The 10,326-nt window shown below is 38.8% G+C and overlaps 1 protein-coding gene across 1 annotated transcript in view; it reads left to right on the top strand.

Moving 5' to 3' along the window:
* Positions 1-5,227: 5,227 nt before the first annotated feature.
* Positions 5,228-10,326, top strand: part of c1qtnf7 (C1q and TNF related 7) — a 51,730-nt gene continuing 46,631 nt past the window's right edge. The window contains exons 1-2 of the mRNA XM_072251887.1: positions 5,228-5,438; positions 9,596-9,718. The gene's annotated coding sequence lies outside the window, so the exon portion shown is untranslated. The remainder of the gene's footprint in view (positions 5,439-9,595; positions 9,719-10,326) is intronic.

Here is a 10,326-nt window from a genome sequence, read left to right as displayed (position 1 = left end):
ACGTGAACTATAGAGTCCAATCCACAAACCGCATCGATTAAACCTTTCCCAAGACCCAGAACTCTGGCACCACCTTCCAACAGCATCGCAAGAGAGAGAAACCATTCAAATGTAGGGATCTTCCATCAGCAGCAGCGAGAGACCCTCACACGCAGACACCTTCCTCCGGCAACAGAGAATGAGAGGCTGGCAGATGGTGCTGAACACCCCCTTGCCTTCTGCATTCGCCTGGATGATTTCAATCTTCTTCAGACTTCAATCGGTGAGACGGGCAAGAAATGGAGACCATCATCTTGGGTTCGCAACACGTCTCCAGGCTTCTTTGCCTTAAGGCCACTTGAAGCCTCTCAATACCCTCTCAGAGACAGCAAAGCACCAGAATGCTCACCCAGCCCGAAACTGCACCACAAAAGTGTGGATCACAAGCTCCCACATTTGAAAGAAAAATGAGACGTAAAAGAAGTAGTTTTCAGAACTGTCTGGAGGATGTCGCCCTTGGTTGTGTATTCTGCTGGAGCCATCTTCTTCAGGAAAAGATTCAGCATACTTGAACACTTGATGGTCCAGTAATGAGGTGTTGTTTGAATCTGGATACTTGGAGGATACAGTAAATCCGGATAGAGGATAGAGTAAGGTCTGGGTACGTAGAGGATACAGTAAGATCTGGGTAGAGGACACAGTAAGATCTGCGTACATAGAGGATACAGTAAGGTCTGGGTACGTAGAGGATACAGTAAGATCTGGGTACACAGAAGATACAGTAAAATCTGGGTGGAAGATACAGTAAGGTCTGGGTAGAGGATACAGCAAGACCTGGGTACATAGAGGATACAGTAAGCACTGCATTTGCTTCTTCATGCACCCAAGGTGCTGAGTTAACTATCTGCTAGTTGGAAGCTGGAAAGCTGAGAGATGGTCCTGAGCATGGACAGCAAAACTAACAAATGATGGGATAATTTTAAAAAAGGGAATGAACAAGTGGCCAGAATTGGAGGATTGCAGAGATCCCTAAAAGTTACAGAGATGTTAAAGGTAGATGAGGTCACATTGGTAAGGACATGGAGGGATTTGAAACCAAAGGAAACAGCTGTAACAGTGTAATATTGCTGGTCCAGGAAACAAGTTCAGTAATTATTGAATGAGTGAATAGATGAAAGAGAACAGGAAGTGGATCACAGAGTTTTAGACGGTGTTGTTTGAATAGAAGGAAGGAGTGGCAGGGAATGTAGATTCCCCGTTATGTTTTTTTAATTTGTACAGTTAGACTTCTTTTGCACATTGATTTTGTGTGTTTATGTCTGGTTTTTCATAACGTGCTATTGCATTTCTTTTCTCTTGTAAATGTATGCAAGAAAATGAATCTGGTAACATATACATACTTCATTAAGTGAATTTACATTGGCTTTTGTAAAGGTTAAATCTGGACATAGCAAAGCTAGCCAAGTTAATTTCAGCAGCAGGTTAGCCGAGACAAGAGCTGGATTGAGTTGTAATACAGAACTAGAAATTAGTGACCTTGCAGACAGTTTGTGTATGAGCTCAGTGTCTGGCTCTGGGTCAAATTGGCCAGCAAAGTTATGAATGATTTGGTTCAGCATCATGCAGGTGCCAGAGAAATTGGCACATTAGCTAGGGACAGTCTTTGGTGAGGACTGAGGATGACAGCTTTAGTTGGATGAAACTTAATCTCTTCCTGTACTAGGAGTTGGATGAGGAACTTCCCAATGAAGTGTATGAACAGAGAAAACAGCAAAAAATACCAAATGTCCAGCAATTTAAAAGTAAAACTAATAATTAATTGTGTATCAGTGAAGTCTAAATGATCATTGTTGTTCTTTATCACGTTGAAGGTTAATTGCTCAGCTCATCTAGTTTCAGAAAAGATCCCTACAATAACAGCAGGACTTGCAAAACCGTGAGAACTAGATATCTGGAAAGAAACTTCATTGTAATGTAGCAGTGAAATATTTTACACTAATGGAAGAACGTGGTAGAAATGGAGAGTGCAGAAGTGATTCGCCAGGATGTGGCTTGAGGTGGAGGGCTGTAGTTATGAGAAGTATTTGGATAGGGTGAGTTCATTTTCTCTACAGCACGAGAGGCTGAGAAGTGATGTTCCAGAGGTTTATAAAATTATGGAGGTTATAGAGAGGATGAATCGCTTTTTTCCCAGGGCAGGAATGCCTAGAACTAGAAGACACCTGCTTAGGGTGAAAAAGGAGGAATTTAAAGGAGATTTGAGGAGACTTGTTCCTATAGTGTATGATTCATCATTCTATGTATATCATTGGACGTCCTTTGTCCATTTTATGGGAAACTCAGGAGCCTACATTATGCCTGTAAAATAGGCACTGGGCCAATGAACCAATTGGGGTATTTTGTTCAATCTTTCCATAAGCTTTTCCTGTGGATCATCTGAATATCTGTGATATCTTTGATTTATTCAAAACATAATAAAATGGAATTATACACACAGACACTGGGCAATAAGGTTAGAGCGTTCAAAACTGGGATTTGTTTGACAGACCGATAACTGGTTCAAAGTTCAAAGTAAAATTTATTATCAGGATACATACATGTCTCCACATACAACCCTGAGATTATTTTTTCTATGGACATACTTAGCAAATCTATAGAACAGTGACTGCAAACAGGATCAATGAACAGCAAACTGTGTAAATACCAAAATAAATAAATAGCAATAAACAGATAAAAAGAAAAGATTGGGAATAAGTGGATTGTTCTCAAATTGGTAGCCTACAATTTTCAAAAGAATTAGTGTCCAGGTCCCAAATATTTGTAAGTTATATCAATAATTTAGTTCAAGAGACCAAATCTAATTATTCCAAGTTTGATGATGAATGAAAACTTGGAGGGATTATGACTGGATGATGTAAAAAATCTTCAAATGGACAGACAAAGCTGAGTGAGTGGGTGAGAACACAGTGTTTGGAGAATGTATGCAAAAATGTGAAATAATACACTTTGGAGGACAAACCAGAAAAATATAAATAAATAAATTTCAAGTTCAAAGGGATCCAGGCATCTTCGTACACAAGTCACTAAAGGCCAGAATGCAGCTACAGGAAGAAATTAGGAAGACAAATGGTCATGGAATTATAAAATCATTTAGCCTAATGAGTCAATGCTGACCATCAAGCACGTTGTTACTAGTAATAAAATTAAATAACTGAATTCACAACATACACGCATACTCATGACTCAATCACCCTTTATTTTACTCGTACACAAGTAGAACAGCATGCCCCTATAACCACACTGTTCTGCTATTTTTATATAGAACTGGCTTATCAGTTCCAGATACTGACCATTTGGTAAATTGAGTACGTTTGAATTCCTTACTTGCAAGATCAATCACCATTCACAATGAAGGTGTTAAAAGTCAATAGAAACTCCAAGCTGACAACCGCTACAAGATTTCCAGCATCTGCAGATTTTCTCTTGTTTGTCGCTGACAACTGATGACATTTTGAAGTTAGTATAACAATTGTCTCTTAGTTGTTGGGTGTATTTTACATCATTCTGTAATTTCTATCTCGCCTGCCTCCAGCACCTCTACTGTATAAAGGAAAGCCATGTCTTCCAGCTTGATAAACAAGAGAAAATCTGCAGACGCTGGAAACCCGAGCAACACACACAAAATGCTGGAGGAACTCAGCAGGCCAGGCAGCATGTAGAAAAAGAGTGCACCTGATGTTTCGGGCCGAAATCCTTACGGCAGGACTGAAGAAAAAAGGCTGAGGAGCAGATCTTTATGGATAGTTTGATGGCTTTTAACGTAAGACTACATTTAAAAGGTTCTTTAGACTGATACATGGATCGGAAAGGTTTCGAGGGATATGAGCCAAACACATGGCCCAAATGGGACTAGGTTAAATGAGCATCGTGGTCAGCAAGGACCAGTTAGGGTGAAGGGCCTGATTCCATGCTATGACTCTATCACTCTATTTGAATATCAGGATAAAGATGTGTTCAACTCAAAAAAAGGCCTTGGTGGGGCCACAGCTAGAATATTATATACAGCACAACTTTGATTTCCTTACGTAAAAAATTATATATTTGTCATAAAGGGAACACAGTGTAGATTCATTAAACAGGTTTCAAGAATGGTGAGTTTACTGTACAAGGAGAGATTGCATATCCTCTGTATAAGAGGAAACTAGTATTTACTATATGAGAAGAATGAACGGAGATTTTATTGAAACTTACAAAATTAGTGCAGTGCTGGGCAGGCTAGATAAATGAAGTATGCCTCCCCTGGCTGAGGAGTCTAGAACCAAGGGCCACGGTCTCAAACAGACCACTTTAGACTGAAAACGAGAGTGGTGATTCTTTTCAATCCAGTACACTGGAAGGCTCTGGAGGTCAATCATTCTTTACGTTCAAGACATTAACAAATAGATTTCTGGATATTGGGAATCAAGAAATATAGGGTTGGTGCCGGAAAAAAATGCATTGAGGTACAAGACCGGCCGTGATCTCCATGAATAGCTGAGCAGATGCTAAGGATCAAATGACTTCTGTCTGCTTCTGTTCATTTTAGGTTCAAAATGTTCTGTTTTCCATTCTGAACCAAAAATAAAAATGATCCAGAGTGCCTGTGCTTTTCATTGAACTAAGTTGCTTTTTGTTCTGGAATTTACAATTTAACTGGTCTCCAATAATTCTGTCACGATTTGATGTTACGCTTTTTACTGGGCAAGTGTAGCTGACTCTGGGTTATAGCTTGTTATTTTAATGGCTCCTAATACTTTTGTATTCCTGCCAAATATTCCAGGGAAAACACATCTACATGTTGAGGCAAGTAAATCTGATTAATCTATTACATTTTCACACATAGTTTAGCTTAATTACTTTATAAATGAATAATAAACTTACTCATGTGCATATTGGAAAAGAAGTAATAAAATCTCCAGTGTTGTGCATATAAACTTTGAACTCAGAATTGTCTACAACTGGCCCTATTGTCATTGTTCAATTTGTACTATTTCAGGCAACCCTAATTTCTTCTGACTGTCCTGCTCTCCTTTGATAAAATTATATGGCCTATTATGTTATTCTTAAACTATGCAAGCAAACAATCTGCCAAAAATGGCTGTGGAAATGTTTTTAGTTTGAGGCAGGGGGTGGGTGGAGAGCTTGGAAGGGAAAGAGGAAGGATTGTCCATTTGTAGCTCTTGTGAGTAATGCATGGGATCAATCTGACAGTGAATGTATCAGAGTCTGCTGCATTCATTAGTTTTTTACAACCTGCAACTAATCATTTTCCATTGAGACCTTTTCGCAAGCATGTTTGGAAATATTTAAAGAAGCATTTGATATGATCCTTATTCTGAAGCGAAATCCAGTCTTTGAATAATCTTCCAAAAGTTCTGAGTACTGTAATTGCATTTGCAAGCGACTACTGCCTGAAGGTGGTAAGTGACTTCAAGAGATCTAGCAAAGTGCATTCGGTTTCAATGTAAAATCTTTTACAATTTAAAACTGATGATAATTTTTAGTTTTAAGGCTTGAGTCTCTTGGCAAACAGCAAAACGAAGCAAGCCCAGATGTGACTTTTCAGTGTACAGACCACAGCTGGGCTGTTTTTCTGTTTTGATGAATAATTTATGTATTTCTGACAGAACTGGAATAATTGTCAGCAAATGTAACTTCTGGATTTCTTAATACTTCCGATGATTAGTAAATAAATGTCAGGAGTGGAATGTACTTTCGCCAACAAACATAAGGCAGGTTACATTGCTTTGGATTAATACAGGAGACCCTCAGATGGATAAAGAGACTGTAATGATATTAAACTTAAACCTTAAATATTTCTCCTAAAATAAAGCATTGTAGAATGTTGCTGAGCATCCTAGTTTTGAGGGAAATTAAATAAAATTTAGAGACTCCGAAAAGAGCAGAGGCTGAAAATGTTTGTGGTTCCATTACATATGTAAAACGAATCAATGTTTCTTTTTGCATTGAAAAGGTACTTGGGGACTGAACCCCCCTCCCCAACCCCCAGAGAGAATACAGTCAGCAACTGTAAAGGCACGAAGTTTTATCTTTAATGCTTTTCTACAACTTATGAAAGGAAAAAAATACTTGGTTCAAAAGTAAGATTAAGCGCAAAATCTCCTAGAGAATTTTAACATTAAACTTATATTGCTATTAAAATTAGGTTAAATGCTATCTTTCAGTTTATCAATGAATTGGATATAGCTGCTTTTTTCGGCACAGTTTTCTTTGGAAGTACACTATTCTCTCATTAAAAAAATGCCTTTAAAGGGTCCCATTACCTCTCAAGATTACAACTCCACTTAGTTGTCTCTGAAATAATGAAGGTGTAGACCTGCAAAATATAGTAAATTTATGATCTTGTCCTGATAACCAATAACTGAAATATCTCTGACCAGTTAAAGCTATCTCAGCAGAATATTCACTTTCACAAGTGTATTTTGTGCCTTTTGTTTTTGATGTGATTGCTACGCTCTGAATACCAAGACCTTTAGAACACAGCCTGTCTGTAATGGTAACAGCAGCTGGCAAGCTGGAATGCATCCCTAAATGTAATGGCATTTAATGACCCCAAGGACAGAATGAGAAAACTCCCACTCTTGGGTTCTCTCTCCCAGACCAGCCCTGCTCTGGTGTGAAAGTTCCACCCACATGAAGCCTGGTGGAAACAATCAGAAGCCAGAACCTGGTGAATCTGGCCTTGTGTTGAATCTCTCAGTTGGCTTACTGCAGCAACGCAGTGCAAGGCCCATAGAAAGTTGGGGCCTTTCTTCTTGATCCACAACTGTTATGTTTACTGTACCTCCCTTGAATATTAGGGAAAATGCATACGATAATGTAAACCATTGTAATTGCCTTCCCTTAACACATGTTTACTAGATCATGCACCTTTAACTGTTATTTGTGAGGGTTTCCTCTCGGTTTTCCCAATAAGCATTCCTTGCCTTCCTGTAAACTTTCAAATTGGTATCAGACAACAGTGGAGTAACCAGCTGGACTCTCTAATAACCGATTTTTATCTTAAAGAATACTTCAACAGTTTTATGGATCTGAAAACTTGAGGGCTGGAATTGAAAACATCGAGTTGTTGGCATGAGTTCGAGCATACCATCCTGAGTTCCCACAAGAAAAATTAAAAAGGCCACTTGGAGAGCTTTAATGGAAGCTTTAAAAAAAATGGTAAATGAAAATCATGAGACTGAATCTGATCTCTAGGACCTAATCATTCACTGAAGAAGATCGCAAATGATTTTTCAAATGATTTTAGATCAGGAATTAAACATGCGGAGAAATTAAAATTTAGAACATATCTCTGTATTTTACAAATGAAGGAAGGGAGAAGGGTATCATTTGTGAGAAGTTATTGAATTTCATTGCTAGAAATAGAAATGGGCAGGGTGGCTTATTTCACCTGTTACTTTGGCAAGAAAGAAAATAAGTACAATTTCATAAGATGTTCAAAGTTCAAAGTAAATTTATTATCAAAGTACATACATGTCATCATATGCAACCCCAAGGTTCATTTTCTTGCAGGCATATGGTGATCTGTAAATGCAAGAACCATAACAGAATCATTGCGAGACTGCACCCAATAGGACAGACAAACAACCAGTGTGCAAAAGACAACAAACTATACAAATAAAAAAGAATAAATAAATAAACAATAAATATTGAGAACATGAGATGGAAAGTTGTTGAAAGTGAGCCAGCAGAGTGAAGTTGAATGAAGCTCTCCCCTCTGCTTCAAGAACCTGATGGTTGAGGGTTAATAATAGCTCCTAAATCTGATGGTGTGAGTCCTGAGGCTTCTGTACCTTCTTCCTGATGGCAACACCAAGAAGAGAGCATGATGTAGGCAGTGGGGGTCCTGGATGATGGATGGTGCTTTCCTGCGACAGCATTCCATAAGAATGCCAGGAATTACGTGTCTATAGTGACAAGCATTTGTTATTTAAGAGTATAGCTAACGTAGATCTGAAGTTGGTCAAAAATTAGAAACCTACACGGAGTAAATTTAACCAATTTTTCCACACACATCAAATTCCAGCCAAGACCTGTAAACCATTGGGCTGCATTGAGGTGCCTTTCACTGTTGCAGCCCACAAATACCTGTAATCTTGTGAAACATTCAGATATATATGTCTCGATTTGAGTAGTTTCTGCACTGGTGGGCTGGGAATAATCTTGGAGCCTCCTACTGTTAAGTATTCAGTTGTCCATCTTTCACAATTAGATATGGTACAGCTGCAGAGTTTGACCCGATACATTGATTGTGCCATTGCTTACCTTTGTTGCATGTTTTTTTGTTTTGCTGTTTTTCTCTCATGTAGTCCTGTGTTCACCAAGCTGGTATCCCATTTGTAGACATTCCAGGCATACTTCACTGCATTCTTCATTGAACCAGAGCTAAATCCTTTAACTTCATAGTATTAGAATATAAGTTAAGCTGGGCCATAAAGTTATGGGTTGCAGTAGTGTACAGTTCAGTGACTGCTGATGTCTTTAATGTCAAACAGACACTCCATTTAGAGATGCCAGGTCTGTTCTGAGTCTATCCTATTTAGCATTCATAGTCCCACATGACACAATAAAGAGTGTCATTTGTGTGAATCGAGGCATTTCCTCCACAGGTCTATTCTAACAGCATTGCTATAGACAAGTGCATTTGCCACTGGTGAATTGGTAAATTCAAAAAAGTTTATCCCTCTTGTTGTTTGCTATATCCTCCCATGCCCAACCCAACAGCTTTGTCTTTCATAACCTGGTGCACAGAGCTGCCAAACCACTCTTAGCAATGGACCTTGAACTCCCTCATCTGTGTCCTTACTACTTCTATGCTTCTTGTTGAATAAGAAAGAGCATGTATTTGTCTACCCATGGACACTGTGGGTGATAATCAGATAGTGAGGAGGTGTCCGTGCTCTTGTTTGACCCAATGTCATAAGAGTTCATGGGGTTTGCATGCAATATTGAGAATATCTATTGGATTCTCCCTTCCCACTCCCCTCTGGTGCTTTTCTATACAATAATGTTGTAGCTGATGGTCTACTAGAAACAATTTTTTTTTATTTTTAATTCCAGATTATTCATTTAATTAAATGGAATTAGCATCCATGGTGGCAGTGGTTCTCCTGCCTCTGGACTTTGCATGTTGAACTTTGAACTTTTGACCTTTGGATTGTTAGTTCATGCCTCTGGTTAATTGATCCAAAAGTTTAATCACTGCATTACCATCTGAACCTGCTAACCCTCATCCTTCTGGATAGTAGAATTCACAGGACTGGAAGGTACTGTCAATGACTCTCTGCCATATTATTGTTTTATAATTTATAGATAATTATACAGCTATAGTCCTGCTGCCTGTTACCCTAGATTCACATCAGCTTTTGTGGCCACAGTATTTATGTTGTTGTCCAGTTATCTTTTTGCTTGGAATGTTGATGATGAGGTGTCAAGTAAACCACTTAGATTTTTTCTTGGAGATTTTTATTGCCTGACACGTGCAGAAGCAATTTTCCTTGCCAAACATTCATCCAAGATTGAATGATATTCAGGTGTTGTTACATGCAAATAGGTACTGAGGAACTGCGAATGGAAACAAACAATTGTATGATCATCCGTGAACATTCTTAACCAGTGCCGTTGAAGATGGTTGGGTCCAGGACACTGCCCTGAGTGACTGATGCAGCCATGTCTGGTGAGTAAGGTGATCAACTTTGAACAAGCAGAATCATCTTCCTCTATGGTAGCTTGTGTCTCCAACTCTATGAGATTTTTCCCTTTAATTCTCATCCACTTCAGTTTTACTTGGGCTCTTGGTGCCACACTCACAGTAGGCTATTTGGCCAATTATGTCCAAGCTGATCTCAAACGAGCCAATTGTGTCTTCCTACACGAGGTCCACATCTCCTCAGGTCAAGGTCCAAATGCACATCCAAGGATTTTCTAAATGCATCTAATGCCATTTCAGACACTGAGTCCAGATTACCATCTCCTTCTAGGTGAAAAAAAATCTTCCTTAGCCTCCTCTCTAATCCAATCCTCAATATTTAAAAAAACTATGCAGCACCACTATTACCCCACTTCGGTTTTTCAGTGCTTTGCTAACAGAAGTCTTATTTACTTTAAGATTGTCCCTCATAATCTTCTGGACAAATCTACCTTCAGTCTGTTCTAAGGAAAACAATGCAGACTTATACAGTTGCTCTTCCTAGCTATAATAATCCATCCCTTTAATATCTGCATAAATCCTCTCTGTACCCTCTCCAGTGCAATCACACCTTTCCTAATGTGGTGATCCAATGT

The sequence above is a fragment of the Mobula birostris genome, chromosome 3 (assembly GCF_030028105.1).
Source record: "Mobula birostris isolate sMobBir1 chromosome 3, sMobBir1.hap1, whole genome shotgun sequence".
Classification (NCBI taxonomy): domain Eukaryota; kingdom Metazoa; phylum Chordata; class Chondrichthyes; order Myliobatiformes; family Myliobatidae; genus Mobula; species Mobula birostris.
Note: the sequence above shows the minus strand (reverse complement) of the source record. Positions and strands in the feature narration are given on the sequence as shown.